This window comes from Crocuta crocuta, unplaced genomic scaffold, assembly GCF_008692635.1.
Source record: "Crocuta crocuta isolate KB4526 unplaced genomic scaffold, BGI_CrCroc_1.0 scaffold32, whole genome shotgun sequence".
NCBI classification, from domain to species: Eukaryota; Metazoa; Chordata; class Mammalia; order Carnivora; family Hyaenidae; genus Crocuta; species Crocuta crocuta.
The window spans coordinates 3,804,231-3,823,665 of record NW_027529424.1 but is presented as its reverse complement, the minus strand read 5'-3'; the positions used below and the strand labels follow the sequence as shown (position 1 = coordinate 3,823,665).

General features: G+C 43.5%; 1 protein-coding gene across 1 annotated transcript in view; it reads left to right on the top strand.

Annotated features, from left to right (window-relative positions):
- The first annotated feature begins 6 nt into the window (after positions 1-6).
- The window catches only part of PROSER2 (proline and serine rich 2), a 44,951-nt gene continuing 25,522 nt past the window's right edge, over positions 7-19,435 (top strand). The window contains 1 exon segment of the mRNA XM_077758518.1: positions 7-61. The gene's annotated coding sequence lies outside the window, so the exon portion shown is untranslated.

Genomic DNA, 19,435 nt, shown 5'->3' with positions numbered 1-19,435 from the left:
TCCGCGTCGCGGTCGGGTCCGGGTGGGCACCTGCGGTCCCCGGGGCGGGAGCTCCTTCCAGGTGAGTTCGGACTTTGAGATCCCCGACTGGGTCAGAAGTTGAGAGGGTGCCCTGGCAGCCGGTGACCTCGCCTGGCACGTCGGTGAGCGGGGCGCCGTTTGGAGTCTGTAGAGGGAGGCTTGGGCTCGGGTGGGTTTCAGATAGACAAAGGTGACCCCCCTTTTTTGTGGCCCGGCGCTCTGCGCTTCCCACGCCGCCCCGCTGGTGCCCGAGTTGCGCGGATCTCTCCGTGCGCGCTACTCCCCTCCGCCTCGCTTGCCCCGACTCCTGGAAGTTAGGAAAGACGCGCAACCCGAGGGACCGTGGTCGACCCGGTGCCCCCTTTGGGATTTTAGGGATTCGTGTGCGCCCTAGGTTCGGGAGGTGAGGAGAACGCGGCTGTTTTCGGCTCCGAGGATGTCCTGCTCGGGGGCTGCAAGGTGTCCGAGGCACGTGTTTAACTTTGGGCGCGGAGCGGTTACGAGTTGTCCCTAACACCCTTCCTCTGTCCCCACGGCCCTTCCCCGGAGTCGTTCCAGGCTCGTCGCCGGCCTTGCCGCCCCGGTCCTCGATCTCCCGGGAGCTCTGCTCCTTGTGGCTGCGGAGAGGAGGCTGGGAGGCTAATATTGACACAGGTAGCCAAAGCCATCTGTTAAACTCGGGTCCTGTGCGAAGTGACCGGTAGATTCTTGTTCCCACCCTCACCCCACCCCCACCCCCGCTCTCCAGCCTCGGATCACCAGCAGGTAACTGAATCGAGTGGGAATGCGTAGGATCTGCAGTTAATTCGGGGCCGGAAGGGATTAAAAAAGGAGAAGAAAATGTGGCCGATGTGATGCAACTTAACAAAAGGCAATACAATAAACTCCAGTATTTCTCCAAGGCTTTTTAAGTTTCCCAGTATTGTTTTACGGAGTCTAAATTTAAGCTTTTTTTTTTTTTTTTTTTAACTGCAGGAACTAACCTCAGAAAACTCTTTTAACTCTTTGCCAGGCAGGATAGTTGGTACAGAGCAGAAAACTTGAAAGTAATATTTTGTGACTCCCTCCCTGCCACAGAATAAAACAAACGTTCAGGTCTGTTGCAGGAAGACTGTGGGAAGAAAGTTACTTCTGACAACTCATTTTAATGGAGAACATTTTTCTTTTAATCTGTGTTTCTGAAAAATACAGAAATACCAAGCCAGGTGTAAGTGTGAACTTGCGAAAGATGCTCACAGAAGAGATGTTTATTAAAGATACTTTTCTACTGTATTTTTCTAAAGCACTGCATACTTAGGGCTCTAGCATGCACTAAAAAGTTAGCCCTCGGAGTTCCATGTCTGAATGTTACAGATTGTTTTTCTAGGTGGAGGAGGTATTTTCGTTCATGAGGCCAATGTGGAAATACAAACAAATGCCCTATTTACTTGGGATTGGGTGGAAAGGACGGAAGTTGTCTGAAATCTCTCTTGCCAAACTTGACAGCGTATGTATGGAATCTTGTGTATTTTCTTGCCCAGACCAATAATAGCCACTTTTAAGTGACTGGATAGATTCATTGGTTGCAGCGTTTCAACTGAGCTTTTCTTTGGAAATTTTGGATACTATCTAAAAGCAACACGTTTTCTCCATTACTAAAAATCAGGAAGCCAAAATTAGAGTAATATTGACTAGTGATAATTTAGAGAAGGCTGAAAAGATGTGAGATGCTTTTAAAGAGATCGGAGTGTGTCAGACTCTGTGACAGTGCTGCTTTGCCTACTTGGGTACAGGGGCTGAGTGCTCATTAATTCATGCAGTGATATTTGGAGACTGACCACATGTACCATGCTGAGTTCTGAGTTCATCTTTGGGCACACAGGCATATCTAGATAACAGCCATATGGCCCAGACTGATTAAAATCAGATCAAGTAAGCCTTCATCAGGAGCTGAAGATACACCTGGCCCTGATTCCAAAGTTCTCAGACACCTAAGGAGCCTATAGTTGGCACCCTGTGTTGATTCTAAAGATCATCTCAAATAACTAACTGCATGAGGTAGAGTGGAGCCTTGAAGCCCGAAGGAAGGGAGGTGAAAGGCTTGAGTGGAGCAGAGCTGAGAACAGGGGAGCCTCTGGAACACAAGTTCAGGTGTACCTTATCTCCACCGTTGTGGGACAGCCGCCAGGGGCATGGAGGCCATACGCGGGGGTAGGTGCCAGGGAATCCTAGGAGCATCCCAGAACTTGAGCCCTTTGCTTTGCCGAAGGGCAGCATTGCATTTCAGTTTCCATTGCCCTTTCTGGTGGTGGTGCTGGTGGCTTCCTAGCTGCCTGCATGCTCTGAGGCCAGGCCCTGCCGCTCTGCCTCTGAGACGCTGCAGCACACCCCTCTTGAATCCTGAAGGGCATCTGCTGGCCATTGCAGAAAAGCCTCTGTCCACACTGGCATAGTGGGGTTAATAGAGTGGACTCACTAGTAGTAAGTAGCCTCTGACTGTGGAGAGCTGCAGTGAGGCTCCACCTCTCAGTAATGCCCTTGTCCCTCTTCTAGACTTCGCAGCATTAATAGTGAAACCTATTTTAAGAAAGTAGGTGCTGGGTTTATAATCCATGTGGTCAGGATTCAAGGTAAAGGAATGTGGAGGGCAGAACATTTCCACCTTGTTGGAGAGAGCTGTGATAGTGCTTTATGAATGCAGATCTTAAGACTGGGTGGGTAGTTCCAGAAATCGTAGCACTATGAAGACTTGAATTTCTTTATTTCTTAAATTGTAGTAAAAAATATATATGTACATATGTATGTGTATATATATATAAAATCAAGTTTATCATTTTAAAGTGTACAGATTAGTGGCATTGAGTACATTCACATTCGATGTGTTTGAGAAGACTGTGTTTTCTTTCATTTGAACGGCACGTGGGTGGCTCAGTTGAATAAGCATCTGACTCTTGATTTTGGCTCAGATCATGATCTTGTGTTCGTGAGTTCGAGCCCCATGTCAGGCTCTGTGCTGACAACGCAGAGCCTGCTTGGGATTCTGTCTCCCTCTCTCTCTGCCTCTCTCTCTCTCTCAAGAATAAATAAACATTTATAAAAATGTTTTCTATAGAGATCTACAGATATCCACTAAATGAACCTTATTAATTGAATTATTCCTCACTAACTTTGTGTCCACTTAATGTATCAACGATTGAGAGAAGTACAGGAGGTCCCCGACTTAATGATTTTTAGACTTTACAATGGTGCAGAAGTGATACACATTCAGTAGAAACCATACGTGGTATTTGGAATTTGAATCTTGTCCTAGACTAGGGACCTGTGGTCAGTCCTCTCCCAGATGCTGGGTGGCTCCCAGGCAGCTAGCGATCGAGGGCAGACAGCCCATCCACCGACAGCCATTCTGACCCATCCTGCCATTCTATTCTTCGATTACAGTATTTAGTATGTTGCATGAGATACTCAGCACTTCATTATCAAATAGGCTTTGTGTTAGAGGATCTTTGCCCAACTATAGGCTCATACGAGTATTCTGAGTACTTTTAAGGTAGGCTCTGTTCAGTAGGTTCTGTGTATTAAATGCATTTTCAGCTTAAAATATTTTCAACCTAATATGGGTTTATTGAGATAGAACCTTATCATAAGTCAGGGAAGATCTGTATATTGAGAAATACCACTGTAATGGGGGATTTGTCAGTAACTCCATATATATTTTTAAATATTTCTTTATTTTTTGAGAGAGAGAGAAAGAGAGAGAGAGAGAGAGTGAGTGGGGGCAGAGAGTGAGGGAGACAGAATCCAAAGCAGGCTCCAGGCTCTGAGCTGTCAGCAGAGTCCAACGCGGGGTTCGAACCAACAGATGCCCAAGAGCATGACCTGAGCTGAAGTCGGGCGTTTGACTGAGCCACCCAGGTGCCCTTAATATCCACTTTGTATTTTAAGCTAGAAAATATTCTGAGGCTTCATGCATACAACTTTATATGTTAGTATCTAACAATGTGCATTTATAAGTTTATATTGGTAGACAGTATCTAATAGGAATTGAACTTTTTACTATTACATAGTTATCTTCATCATTAATGAGGATTTTGCCTTAAAATCCATTTTGCCTGATGTAACATAGCCAGAAGTGATCTTCTCATTGCTGCTGTTGTGAATATTGGCTTGATGTATCTTTTCCCATCCTTTTTATTTTCTTTTAAATGTCTTTGCTGACGTATAGTAAACTGCACATACTTCAAGTGTGAAAAAGAAAAAAGTACATTCACAGTGTTGTACAACCATTACCACTATCTAGTTCCAGAACTTTTTCATCACCCTGAAAGGAAACTCCATTCCCATTAAGCAGTCACTCTTCATTTCCTCCCGACTCCATTCCCTGGCAACCACTAATCTTCTTCCCCTGTTCTGGATATTTCATATAAACGGAATCGTACAGTATGTGGTCTTTTGTGGCTGGCGTCTTTTACTTAGCAATGTTTTTGAGACTCATCCATGTGATAGCATGCATTTGTACTTCATCCTTTTTATTTTTTATTTATTTATTTTGAGGCATAGAGTGTGAGTGAGGGAGGGGCAGAAAGAGAGGGAGACACAGAATCAGGCTCCAGGCTCTGAGCCATCAGCACAGAGCCTGATGCAGGGCTCAAACCCACAAACCATGAGATCATGACCAGATCCGAAGTTGGACAGCCAGCTCACTAAGCCACCCAGGCGCCCCTCACTTCATCCCTTTGTTTTTAAGTGGCTGAATCAGATTTCATTGGGGAGACCACAATTTGTTGATCCATTCATCAGTTCGTAGACATTTGGGTTGTTTCCACCTTTTGGCTATTGTGAGTAGTGCTGCTATGAATATTTGTTTACTACTAGTTTGTGTTTGAACACTTGTTTTAACTTTTGGGGGGTCTGTACCTAAGAGTGAAATTCCTGAGTAATATAGTAATTCTACGTGTAACCTATCAAGGAATCACCAGACCATTCTCCATGGCAGCTGCACTGTTTTATATTCTCACCAGCAACACATGAGGGTTCAAGTCCTCCACAACCTGCCAACACTTGTCATTGTGTGTGTGTGTGTGTGTGTGTGTGTGTGTGCATGTGTTTAAATTGCCATCCTTGTGGGCATGAAGTGGTAGCTCACTGTGGTTTTGATTTACATTTCCCTAATGACTAATAGTGTTGAACAACTTTTCATGTGCTTGTTAGCCACTTGTAGGTCTTCTTTGGAGATACAGCTATTCAAGGACTTGATTCTCTTCTGTGTTAGCTTTTATATTGCCAAAATCTTGCATGTGAGTGGACGTAGTTATTTTTTTAAGTTTATTTATTTATTTTGAGGGAGAGAGAGCATGCAAGTCGCGGTAGGAGCAGAGAGAGAATCCTAAGCAGGAAGAGAGAGAGAATCCTAAGCAGGCTCTGCACTAAGAGATGCAGGGCTCGAGCCCACAAATCTTGAGATCGTGACCTGAGCCAAAACCGAGTCAGATTCTTAACCAACTGAGCCACCCAGGTGCCCCAGTGTAGTTATTTTTATAGGCCTTGGTTTGTGTGTTACGTTCCTTCTCAGACTTTCATTCTGTTGTTTTGGGGTTTTTCCCCCAGCTTCCTTTTTCAGGCTTCTGCTGCTCCTCCTAGGAGACTAATGTTCTGACTGGCACTTTGAAATATTTAATATTCTGCCCATTTTAGTTATTGTTCCAAAGGCCTCAGGTGTTCCTTTGTTCATTCAGCAATATTTGTAGCCTGACCACCTGCACTGTGCTGTGCCCCCAGCCAGTCACTGGGTATACAAACCTACCAGTCCTCATATGCTTCTCTTTCTGATGTCTGCAGATACACTTGTTGGTTTGTTGTTTTAATTAACAGATTAATAGAGCCTGACATAGGGGAAAAAAGCAATGCTCAGCTGGAAGTGAGGGAGTCTGCCTAATATTTTATAGGGTTCCCCACTTTGCATTTCTGGAACTTGGTTTGCTGGTCTGCGAAATTTGGGGTAGCACTAAACGACTTCTCAGGCCCCTCAGACCTTGAAACTGAAGATGGTAAATTAAGGATTCATGATGGCTTTTTTTTTACAAACCTAATTCTGTGGATGTACTTAAAATAGTTTATGTTGCCCAATTTTACTTAAGGAAATTATCTTGTGTGGGGGAAAAAAGATGCATGTGTTCTTTTACGCTGGACTCTATATACACAGGCGAGTTTGGCCAATTGCCTCCTTCCAAGATGGTGCACTTGGTATTTTTTCCTGTAAAGATTCAGAAGGTTTGAGGAGGTTTAGCGAGCATTTAAGTTCCTACCATGGCAGGCACAACTGGGAATATAGAGATGGATAAGGTGTGGTCCTTGCCTTTGAGAAATCCATGATCTAATAAAGGAGGTAGGATAAATGTCCACAGGAAGCCGTAGCAGAGGCCCATTGCTCTCTTTTGGGAGCGGAGTTGCAGAGCTGCTCTTTCTTTCAGGGCATCAGAATGTCTGTTGGAGGCTGTAATGGTGGGGCTGGGCCAACAAGGGGAGGCTACTGGGAAATCAGAATGGTTGAAATGTGGTTTTGGTCATCATGCTGAGGAGCTTAGCCTGGTGTCTGGGGCCATGAACCATGGAAGGTTTATGGGTTGGGTTATGACAATAGGTCCTGTCTTCTGGCTCTGCTGTGGAGTAGACGTCTGTATACCCAGGGAGTAACTTGACATTGAATGGGATGTTCAGGGTTGAGGAAGGGAGGGTAGAGATATGAGATATGGGGCGCCTGGGTGGCTCAGTCAGTTAAGCGTCCGACTTCGGCTCAGGTCATGATCTCATGGTTTGTGGGTTCAAGCCCCACATCGGGCTCTGTGCTGACAGCCAGCTCAGAATCTGAAGCCTGTTTCAGATTCTGTGTCTCCCTCTCTCTCTGACCCTCCCCTGCTCACGCTGTCTCTCTCTCTCTCTCAGAAATAAATAAAACATTCAAAAAGAAGAAAGAGATACGAGATAAGATGGTACAGACAAGGGGTAGCTCCAAATATGTCAAATCTTGAATAGATGTTTTGGTGCAAGAAGAGTTGAAAAGAAAACCATTATTCCAGAGCAGAGAATGAAGGACCTGGACACAGCTCCTTCTGACTTGCCAAATCAACTTAAGGGTTTTGGACCTTTAGTTTCCTCATATGTTAAATTGCCCTCCATGTACCCTAGATAACCAGTGACTTTGTTGACTGAGCTCCTGCGAGTGTAGGCAACTTCACTTTCTGCATCAGATGTCCCTACAAAGTATGTGTGGTGAACATGCTGTGTAGTAGACATTCTTTCCCCTGAGGTCTCCTGTTGTGATTTTAGAGGTGTCTTCGGAGGAAGAACATTTTAGTATCAACGTGGAGTAAAAGCATACTTACACTACAATTTCATTTTAAGGAATATTTTTTTCCAATGTCTAGTTATCAGTTCTCTTCCAAGAACATTAGGTTAACCATGTAAAATTACCAATATTCAGCTATTTTTGACCTACACAAATGGCAATGTCCTGTGACTGAATTTGATAATAGTGGGCTGGTTAGACCCATCCCTTTTCAACCCTTGTAAGAATGCAGTCAGTGAACTTGGAAAACTCATGTAAAAACAGTATATTTAAATATTGTTTATTTCTTAGCTAATTCCCATGTTACTGGGATGTTCGTTCTCACAGAAGGTGTTCCCAGGAGGTGTGGAAGAAGGGAGCCTCTATCTGTGTATCCACAGCAGCAGGGCTGGCTAGCAAAGAGGTCTTGGAAGAGGGGGTTAAATGTGCGAGGCAGTGGGCGGGTTGACCCAGCGGGATGTCTTGTGTGAGCTTTGGCCCCCACTGGCTTGGATTTAAATCTGTTGACCATGAGATAAGATTATGTCAATCAGTTTCCTTCTTCCAGTCTAACCAGGTGTTATAAACACCAGTGCTCTGTGAATGTGCACTACCTGGGCTTTATTTTTGTTGTGAGGATGAAAGAAACATTCAACTAAGAATTTTGAGTTTCTCAGAAAAAAATAGCATTATATAATAATAAGACATAATTATTACTTCTAAGTAAGAAGTATGACATTTTATCTCACCATTGTAGCATGCAGTGGGTGTTCTGGTAATGTTTACTGAATAAATTCAGAAAAAGCACACAAACTTGTTTAACAAAAGTAAAAGTTAAATGGGGATTTTTTTATCTTTTACAAAATTTGTTTAAGGGGAGCCTGGGTGACTCAGTCGGCTAAGCATCTAACTCTTGGTTTCGGCTCAGGTCATGATCTCACGGTTCATGGGATCGAGCCTGGCACTGGGCTCTGTGCTGACAGTGTGGAGCCTGCTCAGGATTCTCTCTCTCTCCCTCTCTCTCTGCCCCTTCTCCCCATCCCCCTCCTCTCTCTCAAAAACAAAACAAAAAATTAAAATATAAAAATTTTTTTAAAATTTGTTTAAGAATACAGAAATGCAATGAGCATATAGAATGTCAGTATTTTTGATGAGCTAAGAATAAGAATATAACTAGATCTGGCTCTTGTTGATGTTTTTCTGTTTACTTCCTCATGTTGTGCGGGTCATTCCTTTTGGTTACAAGGAACTCTTCTGAAATCTAGTCAAGGTCGTTTTCATTTTTTTAAATGTTTATTTATTTTTTGAGAGAGAGACAGAGACAGAATGTAAGCCGGGGAGGGGCAGAGAGAGAGGGAGACACAGAATCAGAAGTAGGCTCCAGGCTCTGAGCTGTCAGCACAGAACCTGATGCGGGGCTGGAACCCATAAACCATGAGATCATGACCTGAGCCGAAGTTGGAAAGCTTAACCGACTGAGCCACCCAGGCGCCCCGTCAAAGTTGTTTTCAGATGAGGTTTTATTTGAAAATCTAATTTCCACATCTTGGGATAGGAAACGGATGGTAGGAGGCCCTCAGGGCCTATTAACCCAGCCTAGCTAGGGGAGGCCTCTACCCTGAACTTGATTGCTTAAATGTAGGCGCATCAATTATTCTCATGTGCTGCGTGTCCTCAGTAAGTTGCCGTCTCCTATAAAGAGCTGAAACAATTCACAGTTGAGACAGTCTGAAATGAATCTTGTTGTTCGACATGGTTTAGACAAGAGTTTTTCAAAAGAAAAAAAAAATCTAAATGAAAGCATGGTAATTGTTCTGGAGAAGTAAAATTACCAGCCTTTAAAATGTGTAATTGTAGGGTCGCCTGGGTGGCTTAGTCGGTGAAGCGTCCGACTTTCGCTTAGGTCATGATCTCGCGGTTCGTGGGTTCGAGCCCCGCGTCGGCCTCTGTGCTGACTGCCAGCTCAGAGCCTGGAGCCTGTTTCAGTCTGTGACTCCCTCTCTCTTTGACCCTCCCCTGCTCACGCTGTCTCTCTCTCTCCTAGAAATAAATAAAACATTAAAAATTAAAAAAAATAAAAATAAAAAAATAAAATGTGTAATTGTATTTAATACCCTTGAGTACCAGTTAGAGTTTAAGGTCCTAAATTCTTACAGAAGATGTTGTAGTAGTAAGAGGGAAAAAACCAACTCAGAGGAAAAGCAAAAATCACATGGAAAAGATGCTAAACCCTTGACTGCGTCAACATTTTAAAATTCCAGAACAAAACTAAGTCTCTACCACCAGCACCAGCCAGCTTCTACCTGAGGAGGGTTTTCCTTTGATCTTCAGGGCTGGGGGCCAGTCCCAGTTGGCCTGCTGGCTTACGGAGTGTGTTTTGGAAGCTTTCTGGTCTTTCCAAGGTTTTTGTTTTTGGGACATTGAGAAAAAGCATCTACTAAAGAATAGTTACTATGTATTTATTGTTACTTCAGCTGTTTATTTGTTAGGGGCTTATTTTTTAAGTTAATTTTGGGTGTGGATCACACCTACAGATGTACACATACATGCATTTATCCTGATATTTATTACATGTTAATACTGGGAAGCATTACTGGTTAGGTGAGTCTAATGTATTTATTGGCACCAACTTTTTAGCAGATCATAATTCGTGAGGCTAAGTGAAGCATCTCCTCTATGGCTGTATTTAAAGCTACTTCCGCTGTGCTCTTCATTTGCCCTTGACTGAAATATATATGAAATATACAGGTTGAATGAAAGTACCTTCTCCTAAATTTGGCTGCTGTGGTCTATGGATATAATAGAAAGATGAAGAATGGTCATAACAACCAAGTTACCATTTTTTTTAAATGTTTATTTATTTTTGAGAGAGGCAGAGAGAGGGAGACACAGAATCTGAAGGAGGCTCCAGGCTCCAAGCTGTCAGCACAGAGCCCCATGCGGGGCTTGAACCCACCAACAGCCAGATCATGACCTGAGCCAAAATCAGAGGCTTTATTAACTGACTGATCCACCCAGGTGCCCCTGAAGTTACCATTTTTGAAACGACTCCTAAGTGTTTAAGCTTTTCTTTTCTTTTCAGATTGTATTTTTAAGTAAACTCTATACCCAACATGGGACTTGAACCCACAACCCCAAGATCAGGAGTTGCACACTCCACTTCCTGAGCCTAGTGCCCCTAAGCTTTTCTTTTAGATCAAAGGTCTGTTTTAAGGATACTCTAATTTAAAAAAATAATAATAATAAGATAGTTTTAAAATGCAAATTTTGTTAAGGACTGAATAGGAAGTCTCTGTTTTGTGGCAGCTGTTTTCCAAAGTCCTGTGGTTATACTGAAAAAGAGAGCGAGCGAGAGATCTTCGCTCACAAGGCCTAGCAGTCTAATTGAAGAAAAAAGAATTCCCTGCCCAGTGAAACTTGATGTGATCTGATGCATCAGAGTGACAAAGATATAGCATGATGTCGTCCACGAGAGGTGAAATATAAGCAGTAGGTCCTGAGGGAGCCGGTGGAGAGGTCAGTGACGAGCAGCGACAGGAAGCAGGGGTTGGGAAGGTGTGTTTGAGGTTTTGAGCGAGGCTTTGGAGGAGAGCCACAGGCGAGCCAGTCAAAACCCGGCTCGGAAACCGCACAGAGCATTAAGCAGCCCAGGCCGATCAAATGTTTCTATTGTGGAAAACAGGGTGGAAGAGACCAGGTCAGGCCGGGGTCTGGTGACACTGAAAGCCCCCTGTTCTTGCAGATGGGTGGTCTCTTGGCGGTCCGGACTGGGAAGCCAACCCCGTGTGAGCTCCGCCAGGCCTGTGGTGGGAGAAGTACTCCTGGAGTTTAGAAGGGTTATTTCAGCCCTTACAGTTCACTGGTGAACGCTCTACTGAGGATTTTAATTTTAACAAGGATTTTGAGAGTAGAAAACTCAGGAAGATGTGCAGGACCAACAGCTTTTTTCCCTCTCTCGGAACAGCGTCTGCACAGGCCGGGATACCCGGCGTGAAGTCATCTTCGGGGAGTCAGTCTGGTACATTGTTTTTAGGGGAGAAATGAAATGGTTCATTTAGTCTAAATTTTTGTTAAAGCCCTAGTTAAGTTGAATAATAGAAAGGAGAATATCCATATTCAGTTTCCTTCTTACTTATGATTGGGTTCATAAAACCATAGGAGGGGTGCCTGGGTGGTTCAGTCGGTGGACTGTGCAACTCTTGATTCCGGGGCTATAAGTTTGAGCCCCGCATTGGGTGTAGAGATTACTTAAAAATAAAATCTTAAAAAAAAAAAAAGTAAAAGGGGTGTCTGAGTGGCTCAGTCAGTTAAGTCTCTGACTCTTGTTTTGTGCTCAGGTCATGATCTCATGCACAGTTCACGGGATCAGGCCCTGAGCTGGGTTCTGCACTGACAGCGTGGGGCCTGCTTGGGATTCCCTCTCTCTCTCTCTCTCTGCCCCTCACCTGTGCTTATTCTCTTTCTCTTTGAAAATAAACTTAGAAAAAATAAAGAGTTGGTATCATTCATAGTTTCATCTTCTAGTTAGTTTCTTGTTATAAATAACTTATTTTAACACACACTAAGTAGGAGTTAAGGCAGGACCAGATAGAAATTATAGGACTCTTGCCTTTTTTGTTCGGGTAAATCAGAGCTAAGTGCCTATCACGTGCTTTTGTGTTCAGATGAATGGATGTTGTGGAGAGCTACTAGCATTAAGGCCAACAATGGCTATTTTGTGTTTACTGAGTGTTTCATCTAGCAATGTGTACATTCCAGCAAAAATGGCTGTTCTCTTTATTTTCACCCACTGCTTAACCATATGAAAAAGCCCATTCATGATAATGAGCTGTGGTGACTCAGAAACAGTTACGACTATGAAACTCGTTTTTAATGTTCTTGAAGGTCAGACCCTCTCCCCGTACCTTTGAAAGCGGCTTTGCTTTTTAAAATCATCATATTGAGATTTCTCAGGACAGAGCTTTAAAGATCATTCCTTTCCTAAGATTTTTTTTCTACATTTTGGAACAAGTCTTGACAGAATTGCTGTCAATAGAAGTAGAGGGACTGAGCTGACGGACTCAGTCTGAGAGTGGTCCTGGCCGTTATTCATAACCTGACCCTCCCTCCTGTACAACCAGATGTGGGAAGGGGGCTGTTTCTAGGATTATTTCTACCCCTTTCCCAGCTAAGCTGTGCTTCTGCTGCCTGAGTCTTAGCCCTGTTGGTTAACGGTAGTATCTAGACAAAGCATGAGGGCCTGTGAACTACAGGCCCATGGGGTTCAGCATCCGAGGACCCAATCTGGCTCTTTTCTTTCATAAAGAGTTTACCTTGGCAAAGAGTGGGAGCAGTTCTCTTTTTAAAGTGTCACAAAGGCACCCTGAGCAAAATTAGTTCCACATCACTCAGTTAAGATGGATAATTTTCCCTTCACGCTCAAGCACTAACAAAGGCAGAGATCTCTGTGGTTTCGTGTAGCCTGTCTGTGGGGCACCTGCATCTTGTAAGGTGTGCTTCCCTTCCCCCCACCTAGCAGGTACAAAGCCGAACAGCTGAAGGTGAGGGAACTTCATATATTTGTTCCAGCTTCGATTCTTCAGTAAACTGGACCAGATCAACCTTTCCCTGGTTGATTTTGGGCTAAATTGTGATCCAAGGAAGGTTTATCTTAGTGGTTTCTCCTTCCTTTGAAAGCACTTCCCTCCTGCATTGCCCTGCGGTTTCTAGACTACATAGGTCTCCTCTTCCTTCATTGAGTCCGAACCCATCAGTGCTGCATCATCTCCTTAGATGCTGGACCTTTCACACGTTTCCCAGGGGATACAGTGACCCGATGAATCATTCCCCTCCAAACTTTCAGGTCATCTTCCTTTTCCGTTTCTCCAGCAGTAGGAGCGAGGTACATGCAGGAAGCAAGAAGGTATCCAGCAAATGAGGCAGAGCAGGTATATGCTCTAGGACAGTCATGTTGTGCCAACCCGTCCCTGCCACTGGCCTGTGTCTCTGGGTACAAGTGTAAAATACAGTGGTGTGTGTGTGTGTGAAATTTATATAAGTGGAATTGTGCTAAGAATCTGATTATAGCTTTTCAATCATTTCAAGACCTGTCTGTGCCACTGTCCAGCGGATTGCTTCTGACTGGGGTCCAGTATTCCACAGTAAAGGCGTCCACCAGGGTTTGACTATTCTCGGAGTCCTTAGCGGGCGATGAATCTAGATTCCCGCGAGCTGTGCTCCGCGGCAAGCAAAGTTCCCCTGTATTCCTGGCGAATTCCCACAGCATAGACTGAGCAATGGGAATTTTGGATCATAGGACGTAGTTTCACTAGTTAAGCCCTGACGAGGGGCTCCGTGGAGGGGTTGTATTCATTTCACCTCCCCCAGCAGTGGTGCATGAAGGTTCTTGTTGCCCAGCACTCTTGCTGATACTTGTTATTTTTTAGTTATCTAATTTTTGCCAACCCAGTAGGTATAAAATAATGGCTTATGGTAGTTTTAACTTCTAGTTCTTTTGTTTACCAGTAACATTGAACATCTCTCACTTCTTAGTCACTTGGATTTCCTCTCTGTAAACTGCTTAATCATATTCCTTATTTATTTTTTTCCTGATGAGCTTCCTGTCTTGTTACTGTTGGTTTACAAGAATAGTTGGTATATTCTAGCTATCACTTCCTTTTATGAGACCGTAAACCGTCTTCTGCCAGCCTGCCTCTTTTCTGTTAGCATTGCCTACAGTGCCTTTCAATTTTATGTAGATTCATTGCAGTTGCAATTTTCACCTGAGGATTGGTGTTTTTTGTGTCCTCATGAATAGAAATATCAATGGAGCAGAATAGGAAATTCAGAAACAGAACCTACCATATGAACATTTAGAACAAAATAATATTTAGTATTTCAAAACAGTGGAAAAGATGCCTTTTTAATTTCGTGGCATTTGAGTACCTGCATAAATGTTTTGGCTTGGAGGTTTGGGGGAGAGCTCTCCTTCACACTTCACACCATATACATTCAAGTTGGATCAGATCTTTAAATATGAAAGGTGAAAGCATCAAAATGCTAGGTAGAACATATGGGAAGAGTTTTATTGATATCCTTAGAATAGGAAAGGCCCTTGTAAGTTTGCAAAACCCATAAAGTATAAACCAAAAGACTGATGAATTCAACATTATAAAAATAAAAAATCTCCGAGTTAAAGTACAAATTAAGAAATTTAGGAGTTTTCTGGTTGTTTATAGCTTTGTTCTTCCAAATACATTTTTCTCCTTTTTTTAAGTCTCTAAAAATGAAAACAAGCCTATTGGATTTCTCTAAGAACAGCTCTGTTGTGATTTTGATTATTCTATTAGCTGCACTGTCCAATAGAACTTTCAAGGATGGTGGAAATTTTCCATTAATTAATGCTTGACATATGACTAGTGCAGCTGAGGGAATGAATTTTTAATTAATTTTAATCATTTTAAACTTAGGGGCTCTTAAGTGGCTCAGTCAGTTGAGCATCCGACTCTTGATTTTGGCTCAGGTCATAATCCCAGGATTGTGGGATCGAGCCCCACGTGAGGCTCAGTGCTGAGTGTGGAGCCTGCTTGAGATTCTCTGTACCCCTCAGGCCTTCCCCCACTTGCGCTCCCATACTGCCTCTCAATCTCTCTCTCTCTCTCAAAAAAAACAAAACAAAACATTAAATTTAAATAACCACACAAGACTAGAGTTCACTGGACAACCCACCTCTTTAGCTTCAGTGCATTTCAATTTTAGGAGAACAGTTCATCCTTATGATATTGACTCTTCCAGTCCTGAATATGGTATCTCTTTATTAGTTCATTATTGACTTTCAGTAACATTTTATTTTTTCCAAAAAAGTTTGCACATTTTTTGATAAATTTTTTGTTGTTAAATATATTTCTTAGTAATATAATATATGCATATACACATATATTTTATGCAACTTTGTTTTACATTATTTTTATTTTATGCTATTTTAAATGTTTTTTTAGTTATTATTTCTGGCTACCATATAGAAATTGACTTTATTGTATATTAATTTATATCCAGTGACTTTGTAAAAAAAAAAAAACTTGATTCTAATAATTGATTAGATTTTTGGAGTTTTCTACAAAGACCATAATTACCCATAAATACTGAAATTTTTGTTTCTTCCTTTTTGATCCCTTTGCATTTTTTTTCTTGCCTTTTAGGTGGGGTAGGACTTAAAATACAGTATGCAACAGAGGACAACATTGGTGGTAATGGGGCTGGTTTTAATGTTTTGTCATTAAGTGTGATGTTTGCTGTAGTTTTTTATGGATATCTTAAATTTGGCTTAAAAGAAGTCTCCCTTCATACTTTGTGAAGTTTATAAAAAATTGTTTCTAATATTAAATTTATACAGTGCTTCAGCTATGCTAAATCTCCTGTTTACCCCATCCACTTGAGTTTTTAAATTGCTGTGATTTTTTTTTCTTTTTAAAAAGTTCAATATTGTTCTTTTTTAAATTACCCTGGTCATTTTGTATGATGGGACAGTTTCCTTCCACCAGGAAGAGAGAGTCCTCAGAGATATTTTCTTACCGCATTCAGCGGGTTTCAACAGGCCAGCCGGACTATCCCATCCACCAGACCCCGGAAATGAGGGTTTCTCCACGGGCTTTTCTTACCTTCTCTCGTCCTCTTAGCTAATCAGTAGGCTTCTCCTGGTCCTAAAAGCAAAACAAAATAGATAAACAAAACCAATGAGTCAAATACCTTTCTCCAACCCAGCTGTTCCCGTAGCTACTGCCTTCTTAAGTCTTTCCTGTTACACCTCAGCTTTTTGAATTTTGATTCCAGGTAGTTAACATACAGTGTTATGTTAGTTTCAGGTGTATGAGACAGTGATTCAGCACTTCGTACACCTGGTGCTCATCACGACAAGTGCCCTCCTTAATCCCCATCACCTGTTTCACCCATCCCCCTGGCCACCTGCCTCCTGGGCGTCACACCCCAATTTCTAAAACAATTCACTATGCACCCCCTCTTCTGTCCATGCCATGGTCTACTGTAGTGTGCTTTCTGCTCGACTGTCTCTCCTGCTAGCTCTTTATAAGGTCCCCTTGGTTGGTGAGTTCTGTGGACAGTTTTTAGTCCTTACTCTGTTTCGCATTCTGGTGGCCACAGCTCACCTCTCTTTTGTTCTTGAACTACACTCCTGCCCTTCCTGTTAGTCATGAAAATTCCATAATCCTTTCTCTTTAATCTCTCACATTTTTCTGTTCCAACCTTTTAGTCACAGCAGCTTCAAAGTCTTTATCATCTTTTAGGTAAACTAGTAAAATAACTTGATAACTGCTTTTATTGCCCCGGAAATAGATTATTTATGGGATGGCAAGTATGTGCAGCATTCAAAACAAAAAAATAGACACATTCAGGCTTTGCCCTCAAACATGCATTCAGTAGGTCTCGCTGAGTTACAAACCAGTGCCTGTTCAGGTGACCCTTCCCCATCATATGTTGTCCAGTCCCTGGAATCTGTTCATTATGAAGTAGGAAAATAGCAAACATCTGAAGAATATGCTTTGGCTCGAGAGGNTTGGAGTCTGGAGCCTTTTTGGGAATGGGTTAAAGTTGATTGCTTTTAGGAGGATGGTCAAAGTGCTTTTCCAGGATTAATCCCGTGAGAACACAGCAATGACACGGGGAAGAGGGGAGAGCTGGGACAGCAGTTAGCTGGCTCTGCAGTCATGTAGGCACAGGGGAAACTGGTCCCAAACTTGGCACTGGGACTAGAAAAGAGGTGGGCCCACCTGAAGAAGTTCGGGAGAGCGGGCTGCTGGTTGACGGTGGAGGTGGGGTGTGGCTCAGGGATGTCTCCCAAGCTGGGTGTATGTGCTGCGGCCGAAAGTCACTGTGTCTGTGGATGGGCTTTGACCGGCATCATTCATCTCTGGGGGTTGGGGTGCTTTCTGACACGTAATGGAAAGACCTAGCTCCAGAGGCTGTTCTGTAGACCTGACTGTAGCTATTTGGAACTGAGACAGGGTGGGTTTCATGCTTGATGCATCCAGGTCATTGTAGGCCTTTCTGGAATGCATGGGGAAGATGAAGAGGAGCTGCCTTCCTCTCTTGTCTCCAGTGGACTCACTGGAGGGGGTTCACGTGCCTGAGTCCCACAGCCCTACCAGCACCCCCCCAACCCCAATAGCCCCTGTCCTCCCCGCCCGCCATGCTCGCCAGATGGGGAGTTACTAAGACTGTTGATCAGTTGTGGCCTTGACCTCGTTCTCTCTGCTCAATTGATGAACTAAACCTCTCGGGAGAAGGATGTAACTAGTAAATAACGAGACATAAACACAGGAGGTATAAGAGAATAAACAGGAAATGAGCACATGTCTCAAATTCCTGCTCCTGTGGTGTTGGGATTGTGGGGGCTTCTCAGCAAGGCAGGTTCTGCTCCTCTAGCAGAAGCTTCTTCACCTGTAGGCTCTCTTAGTCTCCCTTGTTATCAAGTGCACTGTTTGCAAACCCAAAGAGTGAACCTATGATTGGACAAGGAGGCTAAATATTTTAGGGTGATAATGACCGTCCCGGACTCCTAGCTATGGTCACTCCTGTCAAACCTGTCTGCCCCCTGTGGCATGCTCCTGCCTCTCCTATTCCCTTTCCAGGTCAGACCCAAGAAGTGGGGCTGCTTCCTTGCCCTTCCTCTTCAGAAAACGTTGCTCTCTCCCCCGCGGACCTCCATGGATTCTGTATTTCTAGTTCCCAGGGAACTAGGACTGGGGAGCCCCTCATTCCTAATCCTTTGGAGACCACAGAAAAGTGCCACGTTGAGCCTGTGAGGGATATCAGACCAAGGTTTTTATTCTCTCCTCGACAACCTCTGCCTTTCGGGGAGTACTGGTTAGCTTCCTCAGGTGCTTTCAAGACAGTCATCTGTCAAAGTCTCAGGGTTATAATTTTCCCGTGACAGAACAGCTTTTAAAAGTGTAGTAACACCAGAAAGAAGTCTGCTCTTGAACAGTGCGCTAAATTAGCCCCCTCTGGCCGTCCTGTGAGTGCCTCAGATGCTGCTCTTACTGCGTACAAGCACAAAATTCCAGACCTTTCCCCATGGACGAGGCACTTCTGCTCAGTTCCTGCCTCGCGTGGGGCTGAACCAGCATCTCACATGCCCATCTTTCAGCTCCCTATTGTGTCTGGGGAAGACTCACTGTCCCACATCTCCCTCCTTTCCTTGGAGAATGACTTAGCTATAGCTCAGGAAGTAATTAGAGCAGAGTCAGTGGGTAGGAATGTGCGGATCAGAAAGAATCTAAGCATCCGCGTATCTTCTCACATTTCCTGCCCACCTCACCCTGGCCCCAGCTACTCATGGTCCCAGCGATGAGGCATGTTACTGGCTGTGTAAACAGTTTAGACAAAGTCTGTGTATTGTTGATGCTTGCTTACTATTAAACAAATTTTAAAACTTTTAACATTTTCCTAAGTCTTTTTTAACCATTTGGAATCATGGTGAACTTCTGAAAAGTAACATATATGCTCAGAATCTTCTGTTCCCTAGCTTTGCTCTTAAATTGCCAGTTGACTTGGGCTGATTCACCTGAAAAATGAAGAGAAACCGGAAGGAATAATTTCCTTTTTGAGCTGTTCTAACACCTTTGGGATTTTCCTAAAAGATCTCACAGTAATTTTTGAAGTCTTAAGAAATTTTTTTTAATGTTTATTTATTTTTGAGAGAGAGAGCGTGAGCAGGCGAGGGGCAGAAAGGGAGAGAGACACAGAATCAGAAGCAGGCTCCAGACTCTGTGCTGTCAGCACAGAGCGCAACACGGGGCTCAAACCCGAGAACTATGAGATCATGACCTGACCCAATGTTGGGCACTTAACTGACTGAGCCATCCAGGCACCCTGTAATTTTTGAAGTCTTAAGTAACAAAGTCCACCTAAAGGTGTTCAGTGCTGATTGGGCTTTCTCCACAGATGGTCATGTTTCCATTAAAAATTAATACATGCGCAATTGTATGCACGTGCGCGCACACACACACACAGCTGTGCTGATGGCTGTCTGAGCTCACATGCCCCTCAGTATTCTTAAGGGGGCTTGAAAGGGCACTGGGCAGTATTTTCATTTTAGGAAGGACGTGGGCTTGTATCTCT